The sequence below is a fragment of the Bombina bombina genome, chromosome 2 (genome assembly GCF_027579735.1).
Source record: "Bombina bombina isolate aBomBom1 chromosome 2, aBomBom1.pri, whole genome shotgun sequence".
NCBI lineage: Eukaryota > Metazoa > Chordata > Amphibia > Anura > Bombinatoridae > Bombina > Bombina bombina.
The window spans coordinates 1,242,696,294-1,242,716,437 of NC_069500.1; the positions used below are offsets into that span (position 1 = coordinate 1,242,696,294).

Consider the following 20,144-nt stretch of genomic DNA (forward strand, 5'->3'; position numbering starts at 1 on the left):
ACTAAAGCTAAAATTAACCCTACAAGCTCCATAAAAGCTCCCTAATTAACCCCTTAACTGCTGGGCATAATACACGTGTTGGTGCGCAGTGGCATTTAGCGGCCTTCTAATTACCAAAAAGCAACGCCAAAGCCATATATGCCTGCTATTTCTGAACAAAGGGGCTCCCAGAGAAGAATTTACAACCATTTATGCCATAATTGCACAAGCTGTTTGTAAATAATTTCAGTGAGAAACCGAAAGTTTGTGAAAAAATTTGTGAAAAAGTTAACAATTTTTTGTATTTGATCGCATTTGGCGGTGAAATGGTGGTATGAAATATACCAAAATTGGCCTAGATCAATACTTTGGGATGTCTACTAAAAAAAATATATATACATGTCAATGGCTATTCAGGGATTCCTGACAGATATCAGTGTTCCAATGTAACTAGCGCTAATTTTGAAAAAAAATGGTTTGGAAATAGCAAAGTGCTACTTGTATTTATTGCCCTATAACTTGTAAAAAAAGCAAAGAACCTGTACACATTGGGTATTTCTAAACTCAGGACAAAATTTAGAAACTATTTAGCATGGGTGTTTTTTGCTGGTTGTAGATATGTAACAGATTTTGGGGGTCAAAGTTAGAAAAAGTGTGTTTTTTTTCCATTTTTCCTCATATTTTAGCTTGCCGCAAAATGGAGAGGACACACTTTTGCTAGGCTCCGTGATTGTAGCATGATAATATCTACTAAATAGACATTTCAACAGCCAAATTTGCCTTCATATATCATTGTACACTCTTGACAATGCTGGGAGTTCAGGGGCTTGTCGTTTTCTACGAGATTCAGCTGGGTGCTTAGCCTGCGTCCCCGACAACCAGTCGACCCACATGGCGCATCCCGGAGGCCTAGTCGCACAAGAGACCTTCACTAGACCTGGATTTATCCCTGCTTTAATTAAAGGCCCATACAAGTTATAAGCTGTGGGTCCTTGTTATTGCCCCTCACGGAGTTTATCTAACTTGCTTTACGGGGCGCTTAAATACAAGACTGACTCTGAGCATGGAAGAGGAACCCGTTTCAGCCATGTACGATCTCCTTGTGGACTTGGAACGGCGAATGAGCAACAACTTTAGTAACCTCCGGCGACTGGTCAGAGGTGAAGAGGTGGAAGACTCCTATTTGTATACGGAGGGGTCCGGCTCTACAGTAACAGCTGATACACTGATATCAGTGAATTTACCTAGGAAGGGACTTCCGACAATTACAGCAAAGTATGCCAACATACCAGCCGTTCTGGAGAAAGGCAGAAGTGTTACCTCGGGAGGTGCGCAGTTCCTGGAGTACCTGCAGAGAGATGTAGCTCATTCCTCAGTGACCCGATGTGATCTTACGCTAGATGGGCTGCTTGCTGAGTGGGAGACATGGAGAGCAGCTCAAACAAAAGGACCTACAGTACTACCAACCTCGGAATCCCCTAGACGCTGGTATACATCATTAGACTTAAGTCTTCTCATTGTCCTTCTGGGCTCCGTAACCAGCTACTCAGCGGTTCTCCAGAACAGTTATCTAGCTCAATTTATGTTCTGTACTGCGTATGTGCAGATATCGACAGCTCATTATAGACTTGGGATCGGTTAGTGACGGTAGCTGCTCATATAGTTCTGTTGATGGATACGGATATTTTCATGAGCAGACCTTTGATGAATAATGAACAATGGTTTTGGGTTATTGGGGTAGATCTTATTGAGTACATGGGACGGAGGATTTTATTCCAGGACGATAACTGATCTGAGGCATCGCCTTATCATATTGCTTATGTCATTTGTTGCCATGCATTCGGCAGAGAGCAACTCGCATTAACATAACTATAAGAAGCGTTCATATTGGTTTCTCTTAGCTATAACCAAAGAGTGAACAATAATAGGCTTGTTATGGAAGATGTATTTATATATTTCATATTTGTATTAGTTAATACTGCCTCAGAACACCGAAAGGGCAGGATAGACAATTGTGTCTTTAGGTTTCAGTAGGCATAGGTTAAGCTTTGATTCTAATTTTGAAAGGGTTGCTGGGACGCTTGTAGTTTGTTGACCTTAGATATATAGTTAAGAGTGCTTGCTCTCTTGGTGACCTACATAGTCCTACGTAACAAGACTGCAGTCCTCTATAATATGCAGTTTTTCAGTGGACTATGCACAGTATTCTAGTATAGCATGTTACGTTTAATACCATATTGTTATATTTGTTGTTATGCTTTAGTTTTAATATGGTTATCACAAACAGTGTGATTTGAATGCTAAAAGGGTAATCGGCTAATAACAGGCTACCTACACTTGGTCTCATAGACTGTTATTATGTCTCTGCTGTTTGAGAGAGATCTTATATGGTTCTACTTCGACCGTATGTACATATCCTTTATCCCATCGCTATATAAACTACCTATGCTACCCCTTTAATCTCTTAGAGGGTCATACATATTATATATGGTCAGAGTATCTTGGTTGTGTATTGTGCTAATTAGCCTGCAATTGTTTATATAACTTTGCATTTAAGTCCTCACATAGAGTCACTAGCTCTAATATTATCACGATATCCTTATATATCACTATCTTAGATCCAATATTGTCTCACCACTTGGATGCATACAATTGTATTGCTTCATGTGTACACTACTGTTGCTTTCTAGTTCAAACTAACAACAAACAACGTATTCCGTTTAGGTAGATGGGTGGACTACGGGCTATAGACATATCTTATTATATTGTAGACATACCAGAATTAAGGTAGGCTGTAGTCTACTATGGACGTTAAATGTATAACTAGGGATTGCTTATCTATTTTTATAATTCGCCTACCCTTGTGTATAGGGCCCATACCTAGGGGGCGAAATTCATCTTTATAAACATCCCATGATATTGGTATGTATGTACCACACAATTGTATGCCCATACAAAATTGGTATGTCTATTAGACTGGGATATTTAGAGAGCGGCTTTGGTCCACTATTTCACACTATTTTCTGACACAAACCTAGAGATGCTGCTATAAACTTTATTGTTTAGGTTTCCTAAAATGTATCACTTTAATATGTTGTGTATTGGAACATAGTCTAACATGTATGCTTCTGTTGAGCCACCAGGTCCAAAAGTGATTCCATTTTATTTTAAATAGTAGTGTTCTTCTTATGTTCTTTTCTATAGTTTTTAACGTATGTGTCTTGGTCCTGATGAGACCGTATAACATTCTAGTATCCTACCTCCAGCCATTCCAGATGTATTGAATAGGTCCACGAGCAACCTATACATTAATAGGGAGGTTTATAAAAAATATATATCTTTATAGATTACCTCCATTGATGCTGGATAGTGTGTGAGGGCCCAAGAGTGGCCTACTGAGAGCATAGGAGGTCCGTATAAATATATAAAAGGAGGTTTTAGGTGCATTTACCTATCTTTACTTGGTTTATATGTTAGTATATGTATATGTGTGTAGTTTAATATCTATATTTAGAAGCGTAGGGATTATATTTCTATCAATTTGTTATTGCTATGTATAATTTCCCACTGTGATTCAAAAACTGTTCATATACTTGTTTATACGACATTGTTGCACATTATGTCCATAATGTAATCTTTGCTAAAAACCTCAATAAAATAAAATATAAATAAAAAAAAAAAAATTTTGCAGCTGCCGTGCATTGCCTATTTGCGGCTAGCTCTCCTGGAAATGGGGGAAAACATGCAGGGTGTTTCACTGAATATGTATACCTATGTACTATACTTTAATCACTGAGCTATTGTTTTCCCCCTCACTCCCTAACTAACTGCCTACAGCCAGGAAGTCACTAACTGACATGCCTGACTCACTGAAGCTGCACTAAGTTATATGAGGTCTGCTGAGGAACTGTTTTATTTGTAATATAAGAAGAACAGTAAGAGATGCACAGAATTGCCTAGAAATTCTCAGCTTCGTCCGTCTGCCACTTCCTCCGGTAACACTGTGCAGCTTCTCATTCCCTCTCCTCACCGGACTAAACTTCTCACAGACACTTCACTGAGAAGTTTTTCCCATTTTTGGGAGGGTTGAAGGGATATGGGACAGGTTGGGATAGAGACAAAATATAATAATATGTACTTTAATTACTTTACCTGCAAATGTATACTGCAGTGCCTCACCATTAACCCTTTCTTTTTAGTTTCTGAATCTGTAAAGCTCTAACTCCCACCACACATTTCCTTCTATGGCAGTTTCTATATCTATTGTTTTGGAAGAAGGCAAAAGTAAACAGGGGTTATCTGCTGGAGCATGCCTAGAAGCTGTGAACTCAGATGAAATACAATGCCTGTGTCTAAACACCGATAAGAGGGGTGGAGTTGGTTGCTCTATGCAGCTTAGCTATGCAATTAATTTTGCTTATTTTTGAAAATAATTTTAAATACTTGCCAGCAATTTTTAAACATTTTTTTTATGCAAATTATTTTTAATTAATTAGTCTATTTAGGATATGCACATATCTCAGCCTGTTTTGTGTCCCTTTAACTGCAAAGTGGGTGGTGCATGTCAAATGCAAATTGTATCTTTACTTAATGCTTTATTTAAATAGCCTATATTAATTTTGATGTATAATGTCCCTTTAAGTAAAACAAATGTGCAATAAAGATCATGATCTCATTACGAAAAAAAAAAAAAATAGTAGGTGCTTTGTAAAGCGGGTACATTATTTCTTCTTTTGCACATTATGATGACTTTGCAAAATGTTGTTGTTACTATGCAGACTTCTTAATAAAAAAAAAGGAAATTAGTTTGGAGACCATGCCAAAACCACACTAATACAAAGTACTAGTACTGCATATATCAATATCTGACTTCAACAATCCTCTCAGGGGAAAAAGAGCAACTGAAAGAGCAGGGACAATTACATAGTTAAATGTTCAACTGATATTTTCCAATGTATTTTTAGTCTTTAGCATACTAATAAAGGGGATTTTATTCTTTGCAGTCAGACCTCCCAACTGTCCCTATTTAAGATTCTGAGCTCTGTTCCTCTGAGACAGCCACATGTCCCTCTTTACAGAATTTCCATTAGCCCCCACCCATGTAATAACCAAAAACTGCCCTAACACAACCACAAACCACCCAAAAACACCCACAATCCCGCCCACAAACCATCCACGATTCATCCCCCCCTAACAAGGCCCCACCCACAAAATGATGACGGGCTCCTATCAACCTCCTGTGTCCCTCATATAGCAGGGATGGACAATTGTTGGCCACATGTGCCCCCCTGCATTCATTTGTGTGGCCCCTGAGGAAAAGTGAAACTTAAAGGGACACTGAACCCAAAAAAAAATATTTCATGATTCAGATAGAGCATTACATTTTTTAGCAACTTTCTATTTTACTCCTATTGTCAATTTTTCTTCGTTCTCTTGCTATCATTATTTTAAAACGAGGAATGTAAATCTTAGCAGCCAGCCTATTTTAGGTTCAGAACCATGGAAAGCGCTTGCTTATTGGAGGCTTACATTTACCCACCAATAAGCAAGCATAACTCAGGTTCTAAACAAAAAATGGGCCGGCTCCTATGCATCACATTCCTGCTTTTTAAATAAAGATAGCAAGAGAACGAAGAAAAATTGATAATAGGAGTAAATTAGAAAGTTGCTTAAAATTGCCTACTCTATCTGAATCACAAAAGAAAAAAATTGGGTTTAGTGTCCATTTAATATGCGGGACTTATGGAATAAAGTTAAACAAGAAGTGTATCCTCCAACCTTACCTAAATCTTATGTATGTGTTTAATGCCCATAAATTTATGTGACCCCCTTAAGGCTTCTAAAATTTTGATCTGTGACTCCGATGTGTTAAGAAGTTGGTGATCACTGGTATATAGTATAATCCTTGTAATGTGTACCAAATATCTTGTATGTTTTTAACATGAGAGTGGATGTTTACTCACAGTACTGAGCACCTGTCAAATAGGCAAGTTGTGCGACAGCCAATCACAAGTCATAGCTCCAGACCCACAGAGTGTACTTCTGATGCCTCTGCTTCCCCACTACACACTGTAAAGATTAAAATGCATTGTATTCATTCTTAAAAGGCCAGTAAATTTGTAATCAGCCAATAAGATTTCAGTAGCTCTCATCCTATTGGCTGATTTGAATGTAAAGAATTAAATCAGCCAATAGGAATTCAAAGGACACCATTTTTAATTGCGTACCTGAAATTTAATATTCAGTGTACGGCGGCGATCGTACGAAAAGGATCCTCCACGCTCCATGGCTCCGCGGTCGCCCGTCTTCAGGTCTGCGGCCCTGGATGAAGAAAGAAGAGGTCGCTGCTTGGAAGAAGACCTCACCGCCAAACTTCAGGAACTGGTCGCCTCTTGGAAGAAGACTTCACCGCCAGACTTCAGAAACTGTGAGTACCTATCTGGGGGTTAGCGTTAGGCTTTTTTAAATTTTTTTGGGAGGTTTGTCATTTTTTAGATTAGGGTTATGGGCACACTTAAAAGAGCTGAATGCCCTTTTAAGGGCAGTACAAGAGCTGAATGCCCTCTTAAGGGCAATGCCCATACAAATGCCCCTTTAAGGGCAATTGGTAGTTTATTTATTTTTTAGTGTTAGGCTTTTTTATTTTGGGGGGTTTGGTGGGTGGGGGGTTTTACTGTTAGAGGGGGGACTTAGTATTTTTTTAAGGAAAAGAGCGGTTTAACTTTTAAGGGCTATTGGTAGTTTATTCTTAGATTAGGGGGTGTTTTTATTTTGGGGGGCTTTTCTACCAGTCTTTAAAGCCCTTGTGAAGCCCTTTATAAATTGTTATTAAAATGGCTTACCGGATCCCATAGGGAAAATGACAGCTTCCAGCATTACCGAGTCTTGTTAGAAATGTGTCATACTTCAAGCAGTAAAAGTCTGCATACTGTTCCCCCCAACTGAAGTTACTTCATCTCAACAGTCCTGTGTGGAAACAGCCATCGATTTTAGTAACGGTTGCTAAAATCATCTTCCTCTTACAAACAGAAATCTTCATCTCCTTTCTGTTTCAGAGTAAATAGTACATACCAGCACTATTTTAAAATAACAAACTCTTGATTGAAGCAAAAAAACTACATTTAAACACCAAAAAACTCTAAGCCATCTCCGTGGAGATGTTGCCTGTACAACGGCAAAGAGAATGACTGGGGAAGGCGGAGCCTAGGGGGGATCATGTGACCAGCTTTGCTGGGCTCTTTGCCATTTCCTGTTGGGGAGGAGAATATCCCACAAGTAAGGATGACGCCGTGGACCGGACACACCTATGTTGGAGAAAGTAATTTATCAGGTAAGCATAAATTCTGTTTTTTTATTTTCGATAATTTTGTTTTTTATTTTCTGTAATGTTAGACTTTTTATTTTCTGTAAATTTAGCTTAATTTAAACTTAGTTTTTTTATTTTTAAAGTAATGCTAGGTTTTTTATTTTAATTGTAATTTAGTTTTATTTTAATTTATGTAATGGGTTAATTTAGGGGGTGTTAGGTTAGGGGGCTTAGTGATTAGTGTTTTGCGTTGTGGGGTTTGGCGGTTTAGGGGTTGATAGATTTATTAGCATTATTGCATTGTGTGGGTTTGGCAGATTAGGGTTTAATAGGTTTATTGCATTTTGGGTTAATGGCGGATTAGGGGTTAATAGTTTTACTAGGTAGTTTGAGATGTTGGGGTTGGCGGATTTAGGAATTAATACTTTTATTAGGCAGATCGCAATGTGGGTGAATTGCGGTTTAGGGGTTATTAGTTTAATTAGGCATATTGTGTTGTGGTAGCGTTGTCAGGTTAGGGGTTAATATTTTTATTTAGCATATTATTTAGGCATATTATTTTTGGGAGACTTTTACGGGAGATTTTATGTTTTTTTTTATTTTCTTAGGCGCCGGCAGTTTCTAAAGTGCCGTAAGTCACTGGCGACTCCAGAAATTTGTATTTACACTAATTTCTGGACATCGCTAGTTTATCCGAATTACGGCACTTTATGAACTGCCGACGAGGTTTTTACTGTGATTTTACACTCAAAATGGTCACTTCTATTAATAAAACCGCATGGGATGCAGGGATCATATCCACATGTATGCATAGCCTTGGTGTCAAGCCATGTATTTTGTGTATTTAAGGGACGGAGATCTCTGGGTGAAAGAATATTTCCCAAGGTAACCCCTCGTCTTTAAGAAAAACGGTAGCCTTCTTTGGCTACTTTTTGTAATTTGTCATAGGCCAATAACATTGGTATATGTTTCCTTTTAATCTTACAAATGTCTTCATAGTCAAGTAACAAAGGTTACAGGTTGTTTTCTTTGTTTATGTATATAACCTTTGTCTCTCTTAGAATCATTTAAAAGATTGCTTCTGTCAATCTGATCCACTTAATTTTTTGCTCTTTGAATAACATCAATTCTGTTTTCTCTTTCCCTTAGTCTATTGGTCAAATCAGTGCTTTGTATTTCATAGTCTCTCAAATCTGAGCGTTTCATTCTTATGAGCTGACCTTTTGCAATAGAGTAAGGGACATTCTTGGGGTGATTGCTTTTACCATGTAAAAGTGTGTTCCCACTTATAGGTTTGCGATATATATTCGTATCAACACTTTTATTTATATCATTTGCAATAAGGGTAACATCTAAATAATTGATTTTAAAACGATCAAACTCATGTGTAAAGCTCAAACCCAACAGATTATTGTTTAGGTAATCCAAGAAGCATGTTATATTTTCTGTGTTTCCAGTCCATATGAAAATTAAATAATTGATAAAACGATGGTATAAGCGTAAATTGTGAGAAAAAATATTACTATCTCCAAACACGTAGGTGGCTTCCCACCATCCCATCACCAGGTTGGCATATGAGGGGGCACATTTAGCCCCCTTAGCCGTACCTTGTGTCTGGAGATAGTAATTCTGCTCAAACTTGAAATAATTATGTGTCAATAAAAATTGTGTAACACTCAACACATAATCAATAAAACTAGGGGTGAAGTCTGATTGTGTGCTCAAGAAGTGTTTAATAGCTTGAATTCCCATGTCATGCAGTATCGAGGAATACAAGGATGCTACATCAATAGTTAACCATCTAAACTGTTGTTCCCAAGTAATACTTTCTAGCTTTTGTAGTAGATGTTTAGTATCCCTCAAAAAACTATGTAATCCAAACACCAGAGTTTGGAGTATGCTATTGAGCCATTCTGACAAAGGTTCACACATGGCCCTATGCCCAACAAAATGGGTCTTCTCTTGACTTCACTCAAAGACTTATAGACTTTCGGTAATATATGAAAAATCGGTATAACTGGTTTGTTGACTAACAAGTAGTCAAAAGTTTCCTGGTCTATATGTTTTAAAAAAAGGCCATCATCTAATAAAGAGTGCTTTTTGGAATTTATGTGTTGGATTAATAGGCAAAATCCTATAATCACTTTCAGTGTTTAACTGCCTCAAAATTTCATTAACATAATAAAGTCTATCCCACACAACTATACTCTCTCCCTTGTCAGCTGTCTTAATTATGAGTTCATTATTAGATTTTAGTTTCTCTATAGCCAATCTTTCTTCCTCTGACAAGTTAGGAGGGTGTTTTATTCGGTTGTGTGGAGAGACTAATCAAGTCTGACTCTATCCTTTTTTGAAAATTTAACAAGATATCTCCTCTACAATAAACAGGATAAAAAATGGATCTAGGCTTATAGCCTGTATGAGAATTAATACTCCCATATCCGTTCTCATTTTCCAATCCTAGAGGGACAAGGTTGTGTACATCCCTTATTTCTGAAAATTCTGAAGAGGGATCTATAGTCTGTATACCACCCCCCACCCCACCCCCACTTCTTCAGATGTTTCAGCTGGTGATTCTTTGAGTAATAATATTTCTTTAATGTAAGAAGACAAATAAATCTTTTTACGTCTATTAACTTTTGAAACCATCAGTCTTTACAACAGATGGTAAAGATAGTGAGATTCTATTAAGGGATGTTACTGTAAATAATGTGAGTAGTACTTTTCTTTTTACAGAGGAAGAGGTTTCAAGGGCTTTATTAAAAATAAAAGTTAAAGGGACATAATACTCATATGCTAAATCACTTGAAACTGATGCAGTATAACTGTAAAAAGCTGACATGAAATATCACCTGAGCATCTCTATGTAAAAAAGGAAGATATTTTACCTCACAATTTTTTCTGTGTAAAAAGTTATACTCAGCTGCTCCCAGCTGCAGGTAAAAAAATTAAAAAAAATGAAGAAATGAACAGCAGCCAATCAGCATCAGCAGTGCTGAGGTCATGAACTCTTACTGTGATCTCATGAGATTTGACTTAACTCTCATGAGATTTCATAGTAAGCTTCCTTTACCTGATTGGTGAAATAATATGAGAGTGCACGATGCTAGTCTCTTCAGATGTCCCAGGACAAACACACAAAAATGCTGCTTAGAAATCCTTTACAATGGGAGGTGGCTACTGAGGAACTTTTGAGGTAAAATATCTTTCTTTTTTACATAGAGATGTTCAGGAGATATTTTCTAATCAGCTTTTTACAGCTATGATGCATCACATTCAAGTGTTTAAACATTTGGGTATTATGGCCCTTTAATAAGTCTGTGGGTCCAGATAATATTCATCCAAGGGTTCTAAGAGAACTTTGATCCATAATAACTACTCCATTAGCTGATTTATTTAATCAGTCACTTCTAACAGGAGTTGTTCCAAAAGACTGGAAAATTGCCAATGTAGTCCCTCTTCATAAAAAGGGTTGTAGGGAATATTCTGCTAACTATAGGCCAGTCAGTTTGACCTCAATTGCAGGGAAATTAATGGAAACTCTTTTAAAGGAAAGACTTGTATCTTTCATTCAGACTAACAACTTAGAAGACACAGGACAGCATGGTTTCACTTCTGGAAGATCATGCCTGACTAATCTAATTGATTTCTTTGACCATGTAACTAAAATAATAGACCAGGGAGGAGCCGTAGATGTTGCATATGTAGACTTTAGCAAAGCATTTGACACTGTCCCACACAACAAACTTATTCACAAAATGTATTGCCTTGGAATAGATGCTAAGATTGTTAAGTGAGTAGAATGCTGGCTTAAAGATAGACGACAGAGGGTTTCAATTAATGGAGTACATTCAAATGAGGCATCAGTTACTAGTGGTGTTCCTCAAGGGTCAGTTCTTGGGGCTGTTTTGTTTAACATGTTCATAAGTGATATTGGAAGTGGGCTTAAGGGTAAGGTTTGCTTGTTTGCTGATGATACAAACATTTGTAACAGGGTAGATGTTCCAGGAGGAGTTGATCAAATGAACTGTGATATTAATAAACTAGAGGACTGGTCAAATAAATGGGATCTGAAATTTAATATTACCAAGAGCAAAATTATGCATATAGGATCCAAAAACCCAAAGGCCAATTATAGGCTCAATGGTACATTACTGACTGTAATTAAAGAAGAAAGGGATTTGGGAATTATTATTTCAGATGATTTAAAATTTGGTACACAATGCTGCAGTGCAGCCAGCAAGGCCAGTCAAATGCTTGGTTGCATTGGAATAGGTTTTAGTAGCAGAAATAGCAAGGTTCTTATGCCACTTTACAGATCATTAGTTAGACCAAATCTGGAATACCGTGTAAAGTTCTGGAGACCATATCTTCAGAAAGATATAAATAAATTTGAAGCTGTCCAAAGGAGGGCTACTAAAATGGTACATGGTCTAAAATATAAAACGTACAAAGAAAGACCCTATGATCTAAATATGTATAGTTTAGAGGACAGAAGGGAAAGAGGTGACATGATAGAAAACCTTCAAATATATGAAGGGACTTAATAAAATAGAAGCTGAAAGCATTTTTCACAAAAAAATAAATGCAAAAACAAGGGGTCACAATCTAAAGTTAGAGGGTAGCAGATTCAGGAGAAATTTCAGGAAGCATTTTTTTACAGAAAGGGTGGTGGATTCATGGAATGAACTTCCATTTGAGGTGGTAAACACAAAGACTGTAAAGGAATTTAAAAATGCCTGGGACATGCATAAGGCTATCCTAAGGTAAAAGTAACATGTAATATGGGTAGACTTGATGGGCCTTTTTGGTTCTTATCTACCGTCAAATTCTATGTTTCTATGAAACATGTTGAACCTTTTGCTAGGTACAAAACCCAGGCCATAACCCAGAACCTTAGTTTCAATTTTACTAAGGGCATAGTTGGTAAGATTAATTACATTTATGGTTTGAAACCCCATTTCTTTTATTACTGTTGATATTTGTTGGGTTTCCTTCCCGGTCTCAGGGGATAGCGTGCCTAATTTACTCTTTGATTTGTGCTTCTTTCTAAACACCCCCCCCCCCCCTCCTCTTCCTACCTGGTTTCCTTGAGGGAGTTGAAAAATCGTATCTATCTCTACCATATATGTATCAACTTCTGCTGTTACCCTGGTCTCTGGTGTGTCTGTCTGATACTTGTATATTCTATTGCCGATGTTTCCAGTATTATATTGAACCTGATTATGTTCACTATTGAAAACTACAGTTTTCTTAGCTTGTCTTTGTGGCTTTAATATAGACCTCAATGTGCTGTCTTGCTGGTGCTGCTGGTCCATTCCTAAACCTTTACCATCTGAACTGGGATTGCCACTGAGTCAGTATCCTGTGTGTTATTAACATCTCTAATTGTCCCATTGGAGGTTCCCGTGACCTGCTTTTGGACCTTTTTTGCCATATAAAAACCTTTCCTGTACTAAAATCAGTTGAATCTCTCATGTATTTGTCATGTTTGGATTGTATTAAATCCTTTTTCAAGGCTGCTATAGTGTCTTTTAATATAGTGTCATATTGCTTAATTTTTTTTCCAGTTTACACAAGTCTAGTTCTCTCTGTAGTATACACACACCCATGATTATATATAGGTATAGATATATACAGAAATATATATATGAGAATAGCTATTTAAAAATACTTAGAACATATTCTGCTATGTGCAGAACATTGGATTGTTAAATATTTACAGCAAATACACACTAAAACACTTTATTAAAAATAAATATTGCATAAATATGCTTTTACATGTTTTCATCTACCGAACTGCAAAGGGCTCCAATGCACATATAGATATATATGTCTATATATGTGTAAATATGTATTTATATGTGTATATATGTCTGTAAGTAGACATTTTTATATACATACATTTTTAGATGTGTATGTATCTCTATGTTAAAGCCCTTTGCCTGCCTTTTTTGTCTAGCACCTAAAACCTTGTATCTTTGTCTTTATCTTGTGTGCAATAACTTTTCTTTTATATATATATATATATATAATAATAAATATCCTATAACGCAAGATGGCACTCTTTCCTATAATATATAACAAAAATTAAGATAAATTCACTATTGACTAAATAAATTACCTTGATTTAAATTCCGGAGCAGGTCTCCTCGGTCCTTCTAGGAGAATAGATCTAGCACCTGTGGATTTTATCTAGTGTACCATACCCACTTATCATTCTTCCATGAGAAAAACACAACTGACATAACATTTCAGGTTCTTTGAAGATACTGACATTTTAGTTACCAGTAAAATAAAAAAAATAAAAAAGTTAAATGCTGAATCCTGATGCTACATTACAAGAATGCAATAGTATATTGAGGGTTTTGTACCCCAGAATTCACTGAACACCTCCACTTTTATTTAACAAAAAAATGCATGTATTGCAAGAAGGTGTAGGGTACACCACACTGCAGGGCACAAGTACGAGGAACGATCCTTGTGTATCTGTTGTATTGTTTGCTGTGTATCTGTTGTATTGTTTGCTGTGATTAAAGTGATCTGGCAGTCTGGTTTCTGTTAGTCTTTGACAATGAGAATCACATTTACCCTGTTATTTTTTTTATTTGATTAAAGGGACAGTCAGCACCAGAATTTTTGTTGTTTAAAACGATAGATAATCCCTTTATTACCCATTCCCCAGTTTTGCATAACCAACACAGTTATAATAATACACATTTCTCCAACATAGGTGTGTCCGGTCCACGGCGTCATCCTTACTTGTGGGATATTCTCTTCCCCAACAGGAAATGGCAAAGAGCCCAGCAAAGCTGGTCACATGATCCCTCCTAGGCTCCGCCTTCCCCAGTCATTCTCTTTGCCGTTGCACAGGCAACATCTCCACGGAGATGGCTTAGAGTTTTTTGGTGTTTAAATGTAGTTTTTATTCTTCAATCAAGAGTTTGTTATTTTAAAATAGTGCTGGTATGTACTATTTACTCTGAAACAGAAAAGAGATGAAGATTTCTGTTTGTAAGAGGAAAATGATTTTAGCAACCGTTACTAAAATCGATGGCTGTTTCCACACAGGACTGTTGAGAGGAATTAACTTCAGTTGGGGGAAACAGTGAGCAGACTTTTGCTGCTTGAGGTATGACACATTTCTAACAAGACTTGGTAATGCTGGAAGCTGTCATTTTCCCTATGGGATCCGGTAAGCCATTTTTATTAAATAAGAATAAAGGGCTTCACAAGGGCTTTAAAGACTGGTAGACATTTTTCTGGGCTAAAACGATTGATTTATAAGCATTTTTAATAGTTTATAGCTTTGAGGAGTTATTTTATTCTTGGGAATTATGTTAAAGAAACGGCAGGCACTGTATTGGACACCTTTTTCACTGGGGGCCTTCTCTAATCATAGGCAGAGCCTCATTTTCGCGCCACTAATGCGCAGTTGTTTTTGGGAAGCAAGGCATGCAGATGCATGTGTGAGGAGCTCAGATACATAGAAAAAGCTTACTGAAGGCATCATTTGGTATCGTATTTCCCTCTGGGCTTGGTTGGGTCTCAGCAAAGCAGATACCAGGGACTGTATAGGGGTTAAATATAAAAACGGCTCCGGTTCCGTTATTTTAAGAGTTAAAGCTTTCAAATTTGGTGTGCAATACTTTTAAGGCTTTAAGACACTGTGGTGAAATTTTGGTGAATTTTGAACAATTCCTTCATACTTTTTCACATATTCAGTAATAAAGTGTGTTCAGTTTAAAATTTAAAGTGACAGTAACGGTTTTATTTTAAAACGTTTTTTGTTCTTTGTTATCAAGTTTATGCCTGTTTAACATGTCTGAACTATCAGATAGACTATGTTCTGTATGTGAGGAAGCCAAGGTTCCTTCTCATTTAAATAGATGTGATGTATGTGACAAACAATTTAGAGAAAATGATGCCCAAGATGATTCCTCAAGTGAGGGGAGTAAGCATGGTACTGCATCATCCCCTCCTTCGTCTAAGCCAGTCTTGCCCACACAGGAGGCCCCTAGTACATCTAGTGCGCCAATACTCCTTACTATGCAACAATTAACGGCTGTAATGGATAATTCTATCAAAAACATTTTAGCCAAAATGCCCACTTATCAGCGAAAGCGCGACTGCTCTGTTTTAGAAAATACTGAAGAGCATGAGGACGCTGATGATAATGGTTCTGACATGCCCCTACACCAGTCTGAGGGGGCCATGGAGGTTTTGTCTGAGGGAGAAATTTCAGATTCAGGGAAAATTTCTCTACAAGCTGAACCTGATGTGATTACATTCAAATTTAAATTGGAACATCTCCGCGCTCTGCTTAAGGAGGTGTTGTCTACTCTGGATGATTGTGACAATTTGGTCATTCCAGAGAAATTATGTAAGATGGACAAGTTCCTAGAGGTCCCGGGGCCCCCCGAAGCTTTTCCTATACCCAAGCGGGTGGCGGACATTGTAAACAAAGAATGGGAAAGGCCCGGCATACCTTTTGTCCCTCCCCCTATATTTAAGAAATTGTTTCCTATGGTCGACCCCAGAAAGGACTTATGGCAGACAGTCCCCAAGGTCGAGGGGGCGGTTTCTACTCTAAACAAACGCACTACTATCCCTATAGAAGATAGTTGTGCTTTCAAAGATCCTATGGATAAAAAATTAGAGGGTTTGCTTAAAAAGATGTTTGTTCAGCAAGGTTACCTTCTACAACCAATTTCATGCATTGTTCCTGTCACTACAGCAGCGTGTTTCTGGTTCGATGAACTAGAAAAGTCGCTCGATAAAGATTCTTCTTATGAGGAGATTATGGACAGAGTTCACGCTCTTAAATTGGCTAACTCTTTTACTTTAGACGCCACTTTGCAATTAGCTAGATTAGCGGCGAAAAATTCAGGGTTTGCTATTGTGGCGCGCAGAGCGCTTTGGCTAAAATCTTGGTCAGCGGATGCGTCTTCCAAGAACAAATTGCTTAACATACCTTTCAAGGGGAAAACGCTGTTTGGCCCTGACTTGAAAGAGATTATTTCAGATATCACTGGGGGTAAGGGCCACGCCCTTCCTCAGGATAGGTCTTTTAAGGCTAAAAATAAACCAAATTTTCGTCCCTTTCGCAGAAACGGACCAGCCTCAAGTTCTACATCCTCTAAGCAAGAGGGTAATACTTCTCAAACCAAGCCAGCCTGGAGGCCAATGCAAGGCTGGAACAAAGGTAAGCAGGCCAAGAAACCTGCCACTGCTACCAAGACAGCATGAGATGTTGGCCCCCGATCCGGGACCGGATCTGGTGGGGGGCAGACTTTCTCTCTTCGCTCAGGCTTGGGCAAGAGATGTTCTGGATCCTTGGGCGCTAGAAATAGTCTCCCAAGGTTATCTTCTGGAATTCAAGGAGCAACCCCCAAGGGGGAGGTTCCACAGGTCTCAATTGTCTTCAGACCACATAAAAAGACAGGCATTCTTACATTGTGTAGAAGACCTGTTAAAAATGGGAGTGATTCATCTGGTTCCATTAGGAGAACAAGGGATGGGATTCTACTCCAATCTGTTCATAGTTCCCAAAAAAGAGGGAACATTCAGACCAATCTTAGATCTCAAGATCCTAAACAAATTTCTCAAGGTTCCATCGTTCAAAATGGAAACCATTCGGACAATTCTTCCTACCATCCAGGAAGGTCAATTCATGACCACGGTGGATTTAAAGGATGCGTATCTACATATTCCTATCCACAAGGAACATCATCGGTTCCTAAGGTTCGCCTTTCTGGACAAGCATTACCAGTTTGTGGCACTTCCATTCGGATTAGCCACTGCTCCAAGAATTTTCACAAAGGTACTAGGGTCCCTTCTAGCAGTGCTAAGACCAAGGGGCATTGCAGTAGTACCTTACTTGGACGACATACTGATTCAAGCGTCGTCTCTACCACAAGCAAAGGCTCATACGGACATTGTCCTGGCCTTTCTCAGATCTCACGGGTGGAAAGTGAACGTAGAAAAAAGTTCTCTATCTCCGTCAACAAGAGTTCCCTTCTTGGGAACAATAATAGACTCCTTAGAAATGAGGATTTTTCTGACAGAGGCCAGAAAATCAAAACTTCTAAGCTCTTGTCAAGTACTTCATTCTGTTCTTCTTCCTTCCATAGCGCAGTGCATGGAAGTAATAGGTTTGATGGTCGCGGCAATGGACATAGTTCCTTTTGCGGGAATTCATCTAAGACCATTACAACTGTGCATGCTCAGTCAGTGGAATGGGGATTATACAGACTTGTCTCCGACGATACAAGTAGATCAGAGGACCAGAGATTCACTCCGTTGGTGGCTGACCCTGGACAACCTGTCACAAGGGATGAGCTTCCGCAGACCAGAGTGGGTCATTGTCACGACCGACGCCAGTCTGGTGGGCTGGGGCGCGGTCTGGGAACCCCTGAAAGCTCAGGGTCTTTGGTCTCGGGAAGAATCTCTTCTCCCGATAAATATTCTGGAACTGAGAGCGATATTCAATGCTCTCAAGGCTTGGCCTCAGCTAGCAAAGGCCAAATTCATACGGTTTCAATCAGACAACATGACGACTGTTGCGTATATCAACCATCAGGGGGGAACAAGGAGTTCCCTGGCGATGGAAGAAGTGACCAAAATAATTCAATGGGCGGAGACTCACTCCTGCCACTTGTCTGCAATCCACATCCCAGGAGTGGAAAATTGGGAAGCGGATTTTCTGAGTCGTCAGACATTTCATCCGGGGGAGTGGGAACTCCATCCGGAAATCTTTGCCCAAATAATTCAATTGTGGGGCATTCCAGACATGGATCTGATGGCGTCTCGTCAGAACTTCAAGGTTCCTTGCTACGGGTCCAGATCCAGGGATCCCAAGGCGACTCTAGTGGATGCACTAGTAGCACCTTGGAGCTTCAACCTAGCTTATGTGTTCCCACCGTTTCCTCTCATTCCCAGGCTGGTAGCCAGGATCAAACAGGAGAGGGTATCGGTGATCTTGATAGCTCCTGCGTGGCCACGCAGGACTTGGTATGCAGATCTGGTGAATATGTCATCGGCTCCACCATGGAAGCTACCTTTGAGACAGGACCTTCTTGTTCAAGGTCCGTTCGAACATCCGAATCTGGCCTCACTCCAACTGACTGCTTGGAGATTGAACGCTTGATTTTATCAAAGCGAGGGTTCTCAGATTCTGTCATTGATACTCTTGTTCAGGCCAGAAAGCCTGTAACTAGAAAAATCTACCATAAAATATGGAAAAAATATATCTGTTGGTGTGAATCTAAAGGATTCCCATGGAACAAGATAAAAATTCCTAAGATTCTATCCTTTCTTCAAGAAGGTTTGGAGAAAGGATTATCTGCAAGTTCTTTGAAGGGACAGATTTCTGCTTTATCTGTTTTACTTCACAAAAAGCTGGCGGCTGTGCCAGATGTTCAAGCTTTTGTTCAGGCTCTGGTTAGAATCAAGCCTGTTTACAAACCCTTGACTCCTCCTTGGAGTCTTAATTTAGTTCTTTCAGTTCTTCAGGGGGTTCCGTTTGAACCCCTACATTCCGTTGATATCAAGTTATTATCTTGGAAAGTTTTGTTTTTGGTTGCAATTTCTTCTGCTAGAAGAGTTTCAGAGTTATCTGCTCTGCAGTGTTCTCCTCCTTATCTGGTGTTCCATGCAGATAAGGTGGTTTTGCGTACTAAACCTGGTTTTCTTCCGAAAGTTGTTTCTAACAAAAATATTAACCAGGAGATAGTCGTGCCTTCTTTGTGTCCGAATCCAGTTTCAAAGAAGGAACGTTTGTTGCACAATTTGGATGTAGTTCGTGCTCTAAAATTCTATTTAGAGGCTACAAAGGATTTCAGACAAACATCTTCCTTGTTTGTTATTTATTCTGGTAAAAGGAGAGGTCAAAAAGCAACTTCTACCTCTCTCTCTTTTTGGCTTAAAAGCATCATCAGATTGGCTTATGAGACTGCCGGACGGCAGCCTCCTGAAAGAATCACAGCTCATTCCACTAGGGCCGTGGCTTCCACATGGGCCTTCAAGAACGAGGCTTCTGTTGATCAGATATGTAAGGCAGCGACTTGGTCTTCACTGCACACTTTTACTAAATTTTACAAATTTGATACTTTTGCTTCTTCTGAGGCTATTTTTGGGAGAAAGGTTTTGCAAGCCGTGGTGCCTTCCATCTAGGTGACCTGATTTGCTCCCTCCCATCATCCGTGTCCTAAAGCTTTGGTATTGGTTCCCACAAGTAAGGATGACGCCGTGGACCGGACACACCTATGTTGGAGAAAACAGAATTTATGTTTACCTGATAAATTACTTTCTCCAACAGTGTGTCCGGTCCACGGCCCGCCCTGGTTTTTTAATCAGGTCTGATGATTTATTTTCTCTAACTACAGTCACCACGGTATCATATGATTTCTCCTATGCAAATATTCCTCCTTTACGTCGGTCGAATGACTGGGGAAGGCGGAGCCTAGGAGGGATCATGTGACCAGCTTTGCTGGGCTCTTTGCCATTTCCTGTTGGGGAAGAGAATATCCCACAAGTAAGGATGACGCCGTGGACCGGACACACCGTTGGAGAAAGTAATTTATCAGGTAAACATAAATTCTGTTTTTACCTCTGTAATTACCTTGTATCTAAGCCTCTGCAAACTTCCCCCTTATTTCAGTTCTTTTGACAGACTTGCATTGTAGCCAATCAGTGCTGACTCCAAGATAGCTTCACGTGCGTGAGATCAATGTTATCTATATGACACACATGAACTAACGCCATCTAGTAGTGAAAAACTGTCAAAATGCATTTAGATTAGAGGCGGCCTTCAAGGTCTAAGAAATTAGCATATGAACCTTATAGGTTTAGCTTTCAA

General features: G+C 38.9%; 1 protein-coding gene across 9 annotated transcripts in view; it reads left to right on the forward strand.

The window, feature by feature from the left end:
* APBB2 (amyloid beta precursor protein binding family B member 2) overlaps positions 1 to 20,144 on the forward strand; it is a 919,850-nt gene that overhangs the window by 358,687 nt on the left and 541,019 nt on the right. The window lies entirely within an intron of this gene.